A 13,632-nucleotide genomic window follows, 5' to 3' on the forward strand; every position below is an offset into this window, starting at 1 on the left:
GATGGAGATGAAAATCCATGCCCTCTATTTTTAGATAAAAAGACTTTGATTATTTACTGTATCTATGTCATTCATGATTTCATAAACATCCCTCAGCCTCCAAAGGTCCAGGGAGAAAAATCAAGACTATCCAGCCTCTCCTTACAATTTAAGCCCACTATTCTGGTAACATATGTTCTGCACCATTTCCAGCTTTCCATGCTTTCACATTTTTGGAGTGTTTTCTGATAACCCCAATGCCCTTCAGCTATTGGATGTTTTATCTAAAGCCTTCCTGAGCTACGTCAATGTAGAGCAGAGATATGTCATTTGAAATTTTCACTTATAGTGATCTCAATCTATATCTTTTATTTAAACATAGAACATTAAAGGCCCTTCAGCTCATGATGTTATGCTGACCTATATAAACCTACTCATCAATCCAAACCTTCCCTACGTCACACACAATAACCGTTTATTTTTCTTACATCCATTTGTCTGTCTCAGAGTCTTTTATATGTCCCTTTTGTACCAGCCTCCACCACCACCCCTGGCAATGCAATCCAGGCATCCACTATTCTCTGTGTAAAAAAAACTTACCTCAGATGTCTCCCCCAAGCTTTCCTCCCCTCACCTTATGTATTTGCCCTCTGGTATTTTCTACTACCCCAGGAAAAATATGCTGGCTGTCCACCCTCTCTAATAATCTTGTTGTCCTCTATTAAGCCACATGTCATCCTTTTCTCCAAAGAGAAAAGTCCTGGATCTGTCAACCTTACCTCATAAGACATGTTCTCCAATCCAGGCAACAACCTGGTAAATCTCTTCTGCACCTTCTCCAAAGCTTCCACTTCCTTAAGAGCAAGCCAACAGCAGTATTAGATTATTCAGTTTTTTTTTAAAAGAGATCAAGCTAAATACTTTACCACATTTATATATTCTTTCATATTTTCAGCCATTTTACAAAGAGTTAACTGTTTCATCCAAATAATCACAGGAAATTTTTTGAGTGCAACCTGGTTTTCGGTTTAAGCTAGTTACAAACATAATTTTCTACTGATCAGATTAATGCACAACTATATTTGGGAGGAAAAAGAGAGTTGTATTACAAACCTTAACTTAAAAACAATTATTAAACCTTTTCAAATTATTATAGCAAGAAAGATGAGCAAATGACTCAGGCACCTACTGTAGAGGATACAGAGAAACTCTAGATCTTTTAATGAGTCAAACACAAAGCAAACAAGAAAGAAAAACAGAGCATTCTGCTGGGAGAAGTTACAAGTCTGAGATGAAAAAAAGAAGCCTTCCATAGTTTCAATTTTTTTTAAAAACCATTACAATAGACTGAAATCAACTAGACTTTTTACATGCAATGCGAGCATCTTTGCCATGATCAACTGCTGACAATTCATTCTGCGGTAATAAATCATAATATTCTCCAAAGACAATTATGAGAAACCAAGTTACAGGCTGCATTTTTATTTACCATTGCTGCAGAGCTGATACCACACCATTTCAACAAAAAAAAAATATTGTCAGCCTAGGACCTCAGTTTGATTGGCAGAAAATGTTGAGCATGCTGAGAAGAAGACAGGGTTATTGATTGGCTGCAGTCCTCCTTGACAGATGGCTCCATTGGCTTGAAATCTCCCATAACAGAATTAGTTAGGCATTATAAGTAAGACTTGAGTCAATTTCAGTCAACGGCAACAGGATTCTCAGTACTTTAAAATTTTAGGTGATTAAAGACAAATAGTTAAAGCTCTTTCATGATAAAGTAGTTTTAATCCCCTTTTATGAATTTATACGGGTAGATGTATAACACTAAATACTTTTGGAAGTGAAGATTAACAACAGATTAGAACAATCTATACTTCTGATTAATTTCTCAAATAAATCAATCAAATTGCTGCAATTCAAGTTACATTTCCTCAAGGAATGTTGGGTTTCACCATCAACAACAAGAAGTAATCAATGTGTTTAATGCTTTTCGATCACAAAAGGCACTGGATATCCTAAAGTTATTAATTTATCTCTTGACTCCATGTGTTAACTGTATGATGGAATACTCAATGTTGCCTGGAAAAGTACAGCTCCCAACAATAACCATCCCGTTCAGATCCCTCTAGGACAATGGATTTCAAACCTGGGAACAAGACATAATTAATTTGATCTCCCCCCCCCCCCTCCTCAACTCATGCCCGCTTTGGAATATTTTGCTGTTCCTTCATCACTGTTGATTCTATAAACTGGAACTTGTGAAGTCCTGTGGGAGTACTTCCACCAGATAGTCGGCAGCAATTCAAAGGCATTACCTTCTCAACTGCAGATTGGGTTGGTTAATAAATACTGGACTTGCCAGTAAATGAATTTTGGAAAACTTCATCAGCAATTTGCATTTATTCAGCATTTATTATGGAAGAATTTCCCAAGGCACTTCACAAAAATATAATTAGGCAGAAGCCAATACTGCCTCGAATAGAGATATTAGAAAATGCAGTGAAATAATATGCTTTGCAGAATAAATGAGAAGCCAAGAGAAATTCTAAGAACTACAAGAATTATAAAACTACAGGAACTACAGAATTTGCAGAGTTTAGGGCTGGATACTTAAAGGCACAGTTTCCTAATGTGGAACAGGTATCATGATAAACCTGTTCTTGGGAAAATGAAGAGCTAGAAAAGGTAACAGAAATCTATTGGAGTGAATCCACTTTGAATACACAGATAGAAGCCCAAAAATCTGTCTGCACCAAATTTTGATTGTAAAGAGGATAATAGAACTCTCTTTCCTGGTGTTCTGAAGAACTTCAAAAACAAAATTAAAAATTCATTAGCACTCATCCAGAAAGGGCATGGTCAGGATCTCTTGTAGCATCACTCAGTTCAGCAACAACAAAGTATCTAGCAACAGTTATCAATTCAGAAAGTGGCTCATACACAATCATGACATAATACAATTTTACTTTCAGTTACCAGAGAATATTGTCAAGGAATTAATACATTTTCCAATTACAAGGAAGGGATGGCTAAGCAACATGAGTGGGCCTCTGAAGAACAATGCATACACAAGGAAACATCCTTGCTGGGATTCAAACCCCCCCTCTCTGTAACTGGATTCTAGACTTCCTAATGGAAAGACCACTATCTGTTGTGGTCGGTAGCAGAATATCACACTATCACACTGAGCACAGGTGCTCCTCAGGACTGTGTGATCAACCCACTCCTTTTCATGCCACTGACCCATGACGGCATCACCAGATACAACTCCAACAGTGTCATCAAGTTTGCAGATGACACCACAATAGTCGGCTTCATCAGCAACAACAATAAGTTGCACTATAGAGAAGAGGTGGAAAATCTTGTGATATGGTGCAAGAGCAACAAACTGAGTCGCAACATGGACAATACAAAGGAGATGATCGTGGACTTCAGGAGGACTAGGGAAGACTATCCTCCACTACACATCAACAATTCTGTAGTGAAGAGAGTGGAAAGCACCAAGTTCTTTGGAGTCCACTTAACTGTGGCGGCACAGTTAACATAGAATTTAGCGCAACGCTCTTATATCGCCAGTGTCCTGGTTTCAAATCGAGCTTTGTCTGTAAAGAGTTTGTACAGTTTCCCCATGCCTGTGTGCATTTCTTCTGGGTGCTCCCACCATTTAAAATGTACCAGGGTTGTAGTTCAGTTGGATGTAAGTGGGCAGCATGGGCTCATGGGCCAAAGAGCCTGTAACCATGCCATATGTCCAAATTTAATTAAATTTTCATGGTCACACAGCATCCCCTCATTTATCAGCAAGGCACAATAGCGACTACACTTTCTGAGAAGACTGAAGCGGGTAAGGCTACCAGCCACCATCATGTCAACCTTTTGCAGGAGGTCTATCAAGAGCATCCTGACTGACTTCGTCACAGTGTGGTACGGTTGCTGCAGAGAAAAAGATCAGCAGTCAATCCACAGGACCATAAGAATGGCAGAGAAATCACTGGTGTCTCCCTCCCCCTCATTGATATGATCTACCAGGATCGTTGTCTGAAGAAGGCATGCAAAATCATTGAGGATCCCTTCCACTCTGCACACATCATCTTTTAGCTACTCCTATCAGGAAAGAGATACAGGAGTATCAGAGCCAGCACCACCAGCTGAAGAACACCTTCTTCCCACGGGCAGTAAGAATGCTGAACGACTAAAGGGACTGCTCACACTAACCATCAAAGACTCTCATGATTGTACTTAAGATATCAAAATGGGAGAGAGGAATATTTAATCAATATTTCTACTAGAGTACTTATCTGTGAAGCCTAGGTAGAGAAGATATTTGGTGCCATTTCATTGGTCAAATGTCTTTCATTTGAATGTGTACTCACTTCTAATAATATGAGCATGGTACAATTTTTATTTGTTTTAGTTTTTTTTAGGACAACCGGCTGAAACAATTTGAGAGTGTGATGATTGGAATCTCAGTTTGGGCGAGTCTGCTTGAAGCTTGTTTCAGAGAGTTAAGCAGAATTCTGCCTTCCAATTAGGAGAAATGTTCTGAGCAAACAGCACCTGTCATCAATGTGGTCAAGATTCTTCTCAGAAATGAATTTCATGCATTGCATTAACACCATTTGGACACACTGTTTCAGGATATACAATAATAAGGCACAGGAAATTCTACCAAAGTAAATTCTTGTTCACCAATTATATATGCGCAAAATTTGTTAATACCAAGTTAATATCATACTGTGCAATGTTATATTGAGGAAATGTGGAGGCAAATTTCTGGCAAGGAAATGTAATCTTTAAAGGCCTATTACCAATTGACTCTATTAAATTGATGAGTTAGACCGCACATGTCAAACTCTGGCCCGTGGGCCAAATTTGGCCCGCAATATAATTATATTTGGCCCGCAAGATCATTTCAAAAATGTATTAGAGGTGGCCCGCTGGCCGCCGCACCGTATAGCGCATGCACAGTAATACAACAAATCCCAGAATGCGTTGGCGTCAGCCTGCTAATCGCCCCCACCTCCTCTGTTTACGTTGCAGGGTCTCACCGTGGACTCTGGTTTTGGGGCCTGGCCGATGTCAGGGGAAGCCAAGGCCGCTTCCCAGCGCCCGGAACCGGAGGCCTCGGGCCTGACCTCGCCAGGACCGTTGCCCACTCCCCCTCCCTGCCGCAGGCTGACCCGCGACTCACGGTGACGGGGCCGCTGATCCGCCGAGATGCCGCCCTGCAGTGAGAGCTGATGCCCCCGCACTGTCGTTGTCCAAGCTGTTCGCCCGCAAACCCCGCCCTCCCGCACACAGGCCTGAGTAAGGATTATGAACTTTTATCTCAGGATAAAACGATCTTCCAATAGTTTCATGTCACAGTGATAAATATATTCCTGGTTAAAAATGGTCCTGTACCTGGATACAAGCTCATTAGGCATAAAACTTGAAAAGTGTGTAAATCAAAGGATATCTGTACCAATGGAAAAAGGGCATGGCAAATAACCCTGCTAGAGTTCATGCCCACAATCAGTCACCCATTTGATTGTTTCAGGAATCATGTTATTCTCCCACATTCTCAATAGCCCTCAGATTTTACTATTCGACAGCACACTAGCAACATTTGACAAATCCTCCATAGAGAAATATTATTTATTGAATATTTTATTTCTCATTTGTTAATGCTTCTGGAAAGAGTTTATCCAAAACTATTATTAAACATTTATTTTAATAAGAAAAAGTTTAACATTATATATGTTGAAAGAAGAGAAAACATGCAGATGTTGTTGAAAATTTTCAATAAATATTTAGTTCGGCCCTCGACTTAGTCCAAGTTTTTAATTTTGGCCCTCTGTGAATTTGTGTTTGACACCCCTGAGTTAGACAGACTGTCATACTAGCTTCTTATTCTAATGAACATTCCACATAACTAGCATTAGTGTCTTACCTAACTTATACCTGGGATGTGATTGGCAATGGAAAGGCCAGCATTTGCTATTCATTACTAATCAGCTTCATCTTTAAATGCTATCATATCTTGAAGGGACTTCCAGGACTTTGATCCTGCAGCAGTAAATGCATGTCAGTTAGGATCTTTTGTGACTTGAGGTGATGATATAACTATGTGCTCATTGCCCTCATCCTTCAATTTGGTAGAGCCCAACATTCAGTCATACAGCAAGAAAATATGCCCATAAACCCATCCATCAAAACTCATCCTACATGAATCTCAATATCATTTTCCTCACATTCCCATCAAATCCTGACAAATTCTGCCTACACGCTGCCTACGGTGACCAAATGGGAATCTAGGAAGAAACCAAAGCCTAAACAGTCATAGGGAGAACATGAAAACTCCATACAAACAGCAGCAGAAATCCAGATCAAACTCAAGGGACTGGAGTACAGAGCGCAGCATTTGGGGCAGCTTATGAAAGAAGTCTTGCAAGGGCACCATTTCCTCTTGTGTATAACAAACAATAGTGGACCAAATGAAAGATTAAGGGCAGAGTGAAGTTTAGTTTCATATCCAACCTGAAAAGTAGGGATCTTGTAACATTCTCCAGAACAAAAGACTGATGGAAAAATATCTATCCCTTTCGATACAATCTTAACTTCATTCACAACTTGCTCCAATAAATTTCTCAAAGGAAAGCAGGTCTTGATCTCTTTGTTGAATGTAATGAATAAAATTTCACAATAGTTAATGCAATTTTATGTCAGTCTAATACTAAAACAAAAAATTACTAAAACAAGCCATATTTATCTTTACATTGAAATTTACATCTTTTTCCTTAATATTGAAAAGAATCCCTTTTTCTGAGTGATTTCTTTTCTATGAATATTCAGCAATTCAGGTTGGATGCTGGGGAAACAGATTGATGGCATTTATATTTAGAACAAGTGGTAATTATGGCTCTGAGTGAATGACAATGGTAAGGACATTATGCTTTGGCAGTGTTAAATGTAAACAGGTTAATCCCTGGAACAAGGACAACAAGGATAAACTAAGTCTAATAACGTTCAGTCCCCATTGTTGATAATAGGTGAGTGATTATCTTGGAGAACCTTCGGGTCAAGATTAAAAGATTAACATGAGTCAACTGTTGAGTTTCAACCTATCAGAATTAGACCATTCAGGCCATTGAGTCTAGAATATAAGAACATAAGAAAAAGGAGAAGTTGTAGGCCATCTGGCCTGTCAATCCTGCCCTGCCATTCAACATGATCATGGCTGATCTGATGATAAGCTCATCTCCACCTACCTATCTTTTCCCCTTGTCCCTTAATTCCCTTACAATATAAAAATCTATCCAACCTTGACTTAAATATATTTACTGATGTAGCTTCCACTGTTTCAATTGGCATCCAATTCCACAAATTCACCACTCTCTTGGAAAAGCAGTTCGTCCTCATCTCCATCCTAAATCTACTACCCTGAATCTTGAGGCTATATCACCAATGTAAACATCTGACCAATCTTTATCTTATCTATAGCTTTCATAATTTTATGTTTCTATAAGATCCTCTCATTCTTCTAAATTCCAGAGAGTACAATCCCAGATGACTCAATCTCTCCTCATAGGCCAACACTTTCATCCCTGGTGAACTTCTTTTGCACTGTCTCCAAAGCCAGAACATCCTTCCTCAAGTAAGGAGACCAGAATTGCATACAGTCTCACCAGTACCTTGTACAGTTGCACCATTACCTCCCTACTTTTAAGTTCAATCCCTCGAGCAATGAAAACCAATATTCCATTTGCCTTCTTGATATCCTGTTGCACCTGCAAACCAACCTTTTGTGATTCATGCACAAGCACTCCAAAGTCCCTCTGCACAGCAGCATCCTGCAATCACTTGCCATGTAAATAATATTCTGATATTCTATTTTTTCATTCCAACATGGATAAACTCACATTTTCCAATTTTATACTCCATCTACCAGACTCTTGTCCACTCACCTAACATATCTGCAGACTCTCTGTACCCTCTGCACAATTTGCTTTTCAACTCAAGTTAATGTCATCAGCAAACTTAGATATATTACACTTTGTCTCCTCTTCCAGATCATATATTGTTTTAAGTTTTCACTACCATTTAAATCATGCCTGATGTACTCTCTCAAGACAAACTTAAAAATTATTGTGACTACTTGTCACATTGAGAGATTTAAATATATTGAGAGTTGGCCTAGCACATGCTCAAATAAAATGACATTGATCACTTGAACTCCAAGGACTTTGTGTATTTTGTCCCATGGAACATGCAACTCCTAACTCTTGTGAATACACACAAGACAACTTTGCCCTACATCACTGAATGGAAAAAAAAACTCAGTTTTCCTACAACATTAGTGAGACTACACAATAGCATTTTGTAACTGTCCTAAAGTATGATCCCTGGACTCTTTTGCCTTTTAATTGGTCAATAAGTCATTAAAATGGACTCTGCACAGCTTTATCTGCTCTCTACAGATGTTGTATCCTTAAAGAAAGGAGAGACTAAGACTGTTTAGATTTTAAAAGGTGGCTTTTTGCAATGTTTCATACTTGTCTGTGTTTCAAGTCTGCATGATTACTTATGAGTTGGGTTCCTGGAATTTATTTCAGTATTTTGCAAAATGCAATTTTTATCAGATGCACTATCAACCTCAGTTGGCAATTCACTATCCAACATGCGTTTATACCATAATTTCACCTTGGGGATCAAAACACATAACTTTTGTTGTGAGTATTGGTTACAGGAATATATACATTCTGCCACACACAAAAAAAAATCACCTCTTAATTTTCAGATACAGATTTGAGATTTCTTGTCAGAATACATACATGACATCACATACAACCCTTAGATTCTTTTTCCTGCAGGCGAGCCAGAATTACCATTTAAGAAAAACTATACACATCGTATACATGCAAACAAATAAAGAATTGTAAACAGATAATGAATGTAAACAATCTGACTGTGCAATACAGAGAAAATTTTAAACATCAATGAAGTGCACAATTATGAGTCCTTAAATGACTTCCTGATGGTGTTTGTTGTTGAGGAGTCTGATAGTGGAGGGATGGCAGCTGTTTCTGAACCGGGTGGTGCAAGTCTTGTGGCACCTATACCTCTTTCCTGATGGGGGCAGCAAGGAAAAACCATGTGCCTGGTGGTGTGGATCTTTGATTATTGTTGCTGCTCTCAAAAGGCAGCGTGCCCTGTAGATGTTCTTGATAGTATGGAAGGTTTTTACTATGATGTCCTGGGTTGTGTCCACTAACCTTTGCAATGCTTTATACTCAGGGATGTTGATGTTCCATACCAGACCATGATGCAGCTGGTCAGCTTTCTTTCCACCGCACACCTGTAGAAAGTTGCCAGGGTTTCTGGTGTCATACAAAACCTCCTGAGGAAGTAGAGGCGCTGATGTGCTTTCTTTATGATACCTTTAGTATGTTCGGTCCAGGAAATATCCTCCAAGATAGTGATTCCCAAGAACTTAAATTTGCTCACCCTCTCCACCTTTGAATCCCCAATGAACACTGGATTATATACCTCTGGCTTTCCCTTCCTGAAGTCAGCTGTTTAATTTTGGTGACATTGAATGCAAGGTTGTTGTTGGTGCACCGATCAGCCAAGTTTTCAATCTCCTTTCTGTATGCGGACTCATTAAATTTCTTTATAAAAACCCACTATCGTGGTATCATCGGCAAATGTGTAGATAGTGTTATTGTCGTACTGAGCCAATTTTAATTTTAATGTTATTTTTAGTTTAGACATACAACACGGCATCAGGGCCTTCTGGCCCATAAGCCCATGCAAACCAAATACCCCAATTAACCTACAACTCACATACATTTTGAAATGGTGAGAGGAAACCAACTTACCTGAATGAAATCAACACAGACATGGGAGGTCCATACAAACTCCTTACAGACAGTGCCAGATTCAAACACTGCCAATGTAACTGCATTATACTACCCACTACACTAACCTTTTATGTAAGGGGAACTTTAAAATATTCTAATTAGATGAAGCGCTATTATAAGCCAAGTAACTTGTTTAACCTGCATAAGATGCATAGAAGAGATGTCAAGGTTTTACAGAAATAATCACCAATTGCTGGAAAAAGCAATCACATTCCTATTCTTGACAAAAATATACTTCTAAGGTTCAATGACTGGATATAGTATTCAGTATTACAAGATCAAACCAGCAACCACAAAGAAGGCATAATACACAGGGGTAAAGATGAACAATTACTTTATAAACAAAAAATTCACCTTCAAACCTTAATTCAAAATACCCCCTTTTATAACAATGCCCACTGGTTACTATGCAAATTTCTATAACAGTGTAAAACTAATAAATTCCCCAGCCTAAATATAATATATGTAATTAAAGTTTAAGCTACACTTCCAACCAGCCCACAGAAAAACTTAGAAACAAAACAAACACAAAACACACAAGACTCACAAAACTTTGATCTCAACTGAAGCTAAGATCACAAACAAAATTCAGTTTATTTATTTGGTAAACTGAAGCCAAAAGATCTTTGAGAGAGCACAAAATTTGAAGTTGTCTTGTGTTATTTGCAGAGAGGAACCACTGGCTTAGTCCAAATCCTTCTGGCTGCCTTCGGAATGTTCATCCTTTTTGAAATCCCAACATTCTAAACTGTCCTCCAGACCATGACTCTTGCTCTGGGCCTCCTTCCACTCCACAGCACCCCCAATGGTGGTTTATTGTCCAAGTCCAGAAATGTTTAGATCATTTTCTCCACATGCTCAGTCCGTCTCCCATTTTCTCACCAGTCCACCGTCACCTTGGCTCTTGAAGGCAAACTGTCACTTTTTCACATAAAACCACACAACACATAGGCCAATACACAGCACAGAACTCTGTAACATCCAGCTCCATCTATCTATATGCCAGGGTGGATTCTGTCACTCTGTCTCTTCACCAGGAAGATGCATTTCTGTGATCCCTGGCCAGTGTGCTTAAAAAGACTTTTCTTCTGGTTTGGTTCAGCCACTTACTGGAAAACACACTAGATTTCCAGGCTAATGATAGGATCATTTACTGCTTGTAAAATTCCCCATAACTTAAAAGCTAAATAATATACAAACACAGAAAAAAAAACTGATGTTTGTCACATCTGAGCTTTGAAAGCTCGTAAATGAAAAATATTAGACCAGCTGAGCATGGCTTCTAGTTTTCTACATTGAATAGGAAATAATCCCTTTTTCAGCTTTATTTTATTGTCTCTACATTTCCCCTTCACCTCCACCCCTAGCCATAAACAGAACTTTCAAATTTTCACAAGCACCACATTCAATTTAGTCTGTTGTATTCAGTGCAGTCAATGTGGCCTCCTCTATAACAGCAATACCAAAGTCAAATATTAGGTGACCTAATTGTTGCATACCGGATGCAAGCTGGAACTATCAGTTGTCAGCCACTTTGATTCTCTTAATCATTCCCAATTAGACATGTCTGTCAATTGCCTCATCCATATCCAGGATTGGACCAAACGTAAATGAGAAGCCACATATTATGTTCCTCACGGTAGGCCTTGAATCCATTAGCGTGAATGCTGGGTCCTCCAAGTTTAGGGAACCCCCATCCAGTTCCTCTGTTTCCATTTGTCCTTTGCCTGCTCCCATTCTACTTTTCTCAACCACCCTTCCCAGTTTTCTCTTCCTTTACCTGAATCTTCACCTCTCTCATCTTCATTTCTTCAGAATCCCATCACTTCTTGGATCCTTCTCCTCTTTTATACCTGCTATCTCCCCTTCACACTGCAGTCACAAGAAATAGTCTTAATCTGAAATATTAACTGATATTTCAATCCATGGATGCTTTCTGACACACTGTGTTCCTCCACCAGCTCAAATCCAGCATGGGTTTGTTCCTAATAATTGTGTAACCTTCTCCTTAAAAAAAAGCAACAAGCAGATCTTTTAGGACATGAATGGGAGCAACAGACAATTAATCAACATACATTCCACCAAACTTGAAAGTTTGAGTAAAGAGTACACATAGTTCAAGGACCCAGAGCAACATAAAGGGAAAGCATGCAATATATAGAAAAAGATAATCACTTCTTGATTAGCAAAATTGAAATTAAGCCATTAAATAGAGATCAACTGATGAATGAATACAAGAAATAACAGTTGAGGGGGTTTGGTCTGGAGACTCCAAGGTTAATATGGTCTGAATCATTCAAGCATGCAGAATACCTGTATTCAATTACTTTGAGTGCACCTCTTAATCTCACCTTCTCCAGAACATCCATCACACTCCCTTTAAAAAGGTACAATAGCCCCTTAAGAGCAGCAGTTGTTGAGAGCCAGTTGGGACCAAGTGCTGTTTACACTGTTCATAAAATATGCCTATTTTCAGTCACAGGCTGTCAATTTATTTAATCATGCAATCATTCTCATCTTTAAGTATATGGTGATCAATTTTCCACATAAACGCTTTGAAAATGTGAACGACAATATTTGTAAGTCATTGGTCTCTAATTGCAAATACTCATGACAGTGAGATAAGATCTAGGTAAGAGACTAATTGCAATTGAACAAGAAAGTCTGCACAGTATACAAACATGCTGGAGGGATTCAGGTGATGAAGGGAACAGGCCCAAAACGTTGGTTACCCTTTACTTCCTCTGGATGCTGCATGGCCTGCTGAGTTTTTCTGGCATGCTTGTGTATTGCAAGAAATTTTTGCAACATTTTTTGAAACTTTTTTTTCCAATGGAACTTAATAAAATGTCATTTGTTATCTTAGTAAATGAAAAGAAAATCTCACAACCTTATGCTGAAACACACTGTGATCCCTCTCTGTGATGAGGCAAACAGCAAGGAAAAGACAGCTGGAATAGAGAGGTTGAGAGAAGATTTTTTTGGCAAGTTCAAAAGTATTCAAAAAACTGCAGAGAGAAATTGTCCTGGTCTGCGGCACAGAATCTATATTATTTTTAAATTCGCTGATTCCCGCCTGCTTTGGGAAAGTACAATGTATTCATTATTCATAGAGAAAAGTTTTAAGGAAGCTTTTCAACCATTTCAAACACAACTGTTCTTCAGTATGCCCCACTGATGTGAAATAAATTAGCTTACCAATCAAGCCTCTTCTCATAAGTTCATCTAGCCCATTGGTAGTTGGAATGATCAAATGCATATGCTGAAGGCAGATATTTCTGGTCTTCTGTGTTACATCCTGGGGATAAAGAAGCTGCTCAAGGTTCTGTGAGCTTATTTTTGCACAACTAGGCTGCTTATTAGAGTAACTGAAGTAAATGAATACATAAAAAATAACTACTATCAAGTATATCAAAAGTAATAATAGGCTCCAAAATATTTTAAAAATCTATCCAAGAATGTTTAAATCAAAGAAGAAAGTATCAATACTTCAGACAGGAAGCCACTTCAAAGGTTTGAAACAAATTGATTTTGTCAAAAATAACTGCAGACCTATTTTGACACTACTGTATTTGATTACAGTAACTCAACAGGAATAACACATTTATTTTTTATGAGTCATTTATTTTAAATTATTTTTCTCAGCATTCATTCAGCCAGGATAGTTCATTGCTTCCCAAAGAATTTGCATTTGTAAAAAGCATTAGTAATGTCACAGGTAATGAATTAAAATCTTCAAAACATAGTT

At 38.5% G+C, this 13,632-nt stretch overlaps 1 protein-coding gene across 3 annotated transcripts in view; it reads right to left on the reverse strand.

Moving 5' to 3' along the window:
• The window catches only part of thsd7ba (thrombospondin, type I, domain containing 7Ba), a 1,034,072-nt gene that overhangs the window by 989,228 nt on the left and 31,212 nt on the right, over positions 1 to 13,632 (reverse strand). For all 3 annotated transcript variants that reach the window (XM_069935130.1, XM_069935128.1, XM_069935131.1), the window contains exon 2: positions 13,083 to 13,182. The gene's annotated coding sequence lies outside the window, so the exon portion shown is untranslated. The remainder of the gene's footprint in view (positions 1 to 13,082; positions 13,183 to 13,632) is intronic.

This window comes from Narcine bancroftii, chromosome 4 (assembly GCF_036971445.1).
Source record: "Narcine bancroftii isolate sNarBan1 chromosome 4, sNarBan1.hap1, whole genome shotgun sequence".
Lineage (NCBI taxonomy): Eukaryota > Metazoa > Chordata > Chondrichthyes > Torpediniformes > Narcinidae > Narcine > Narcine bancroftii.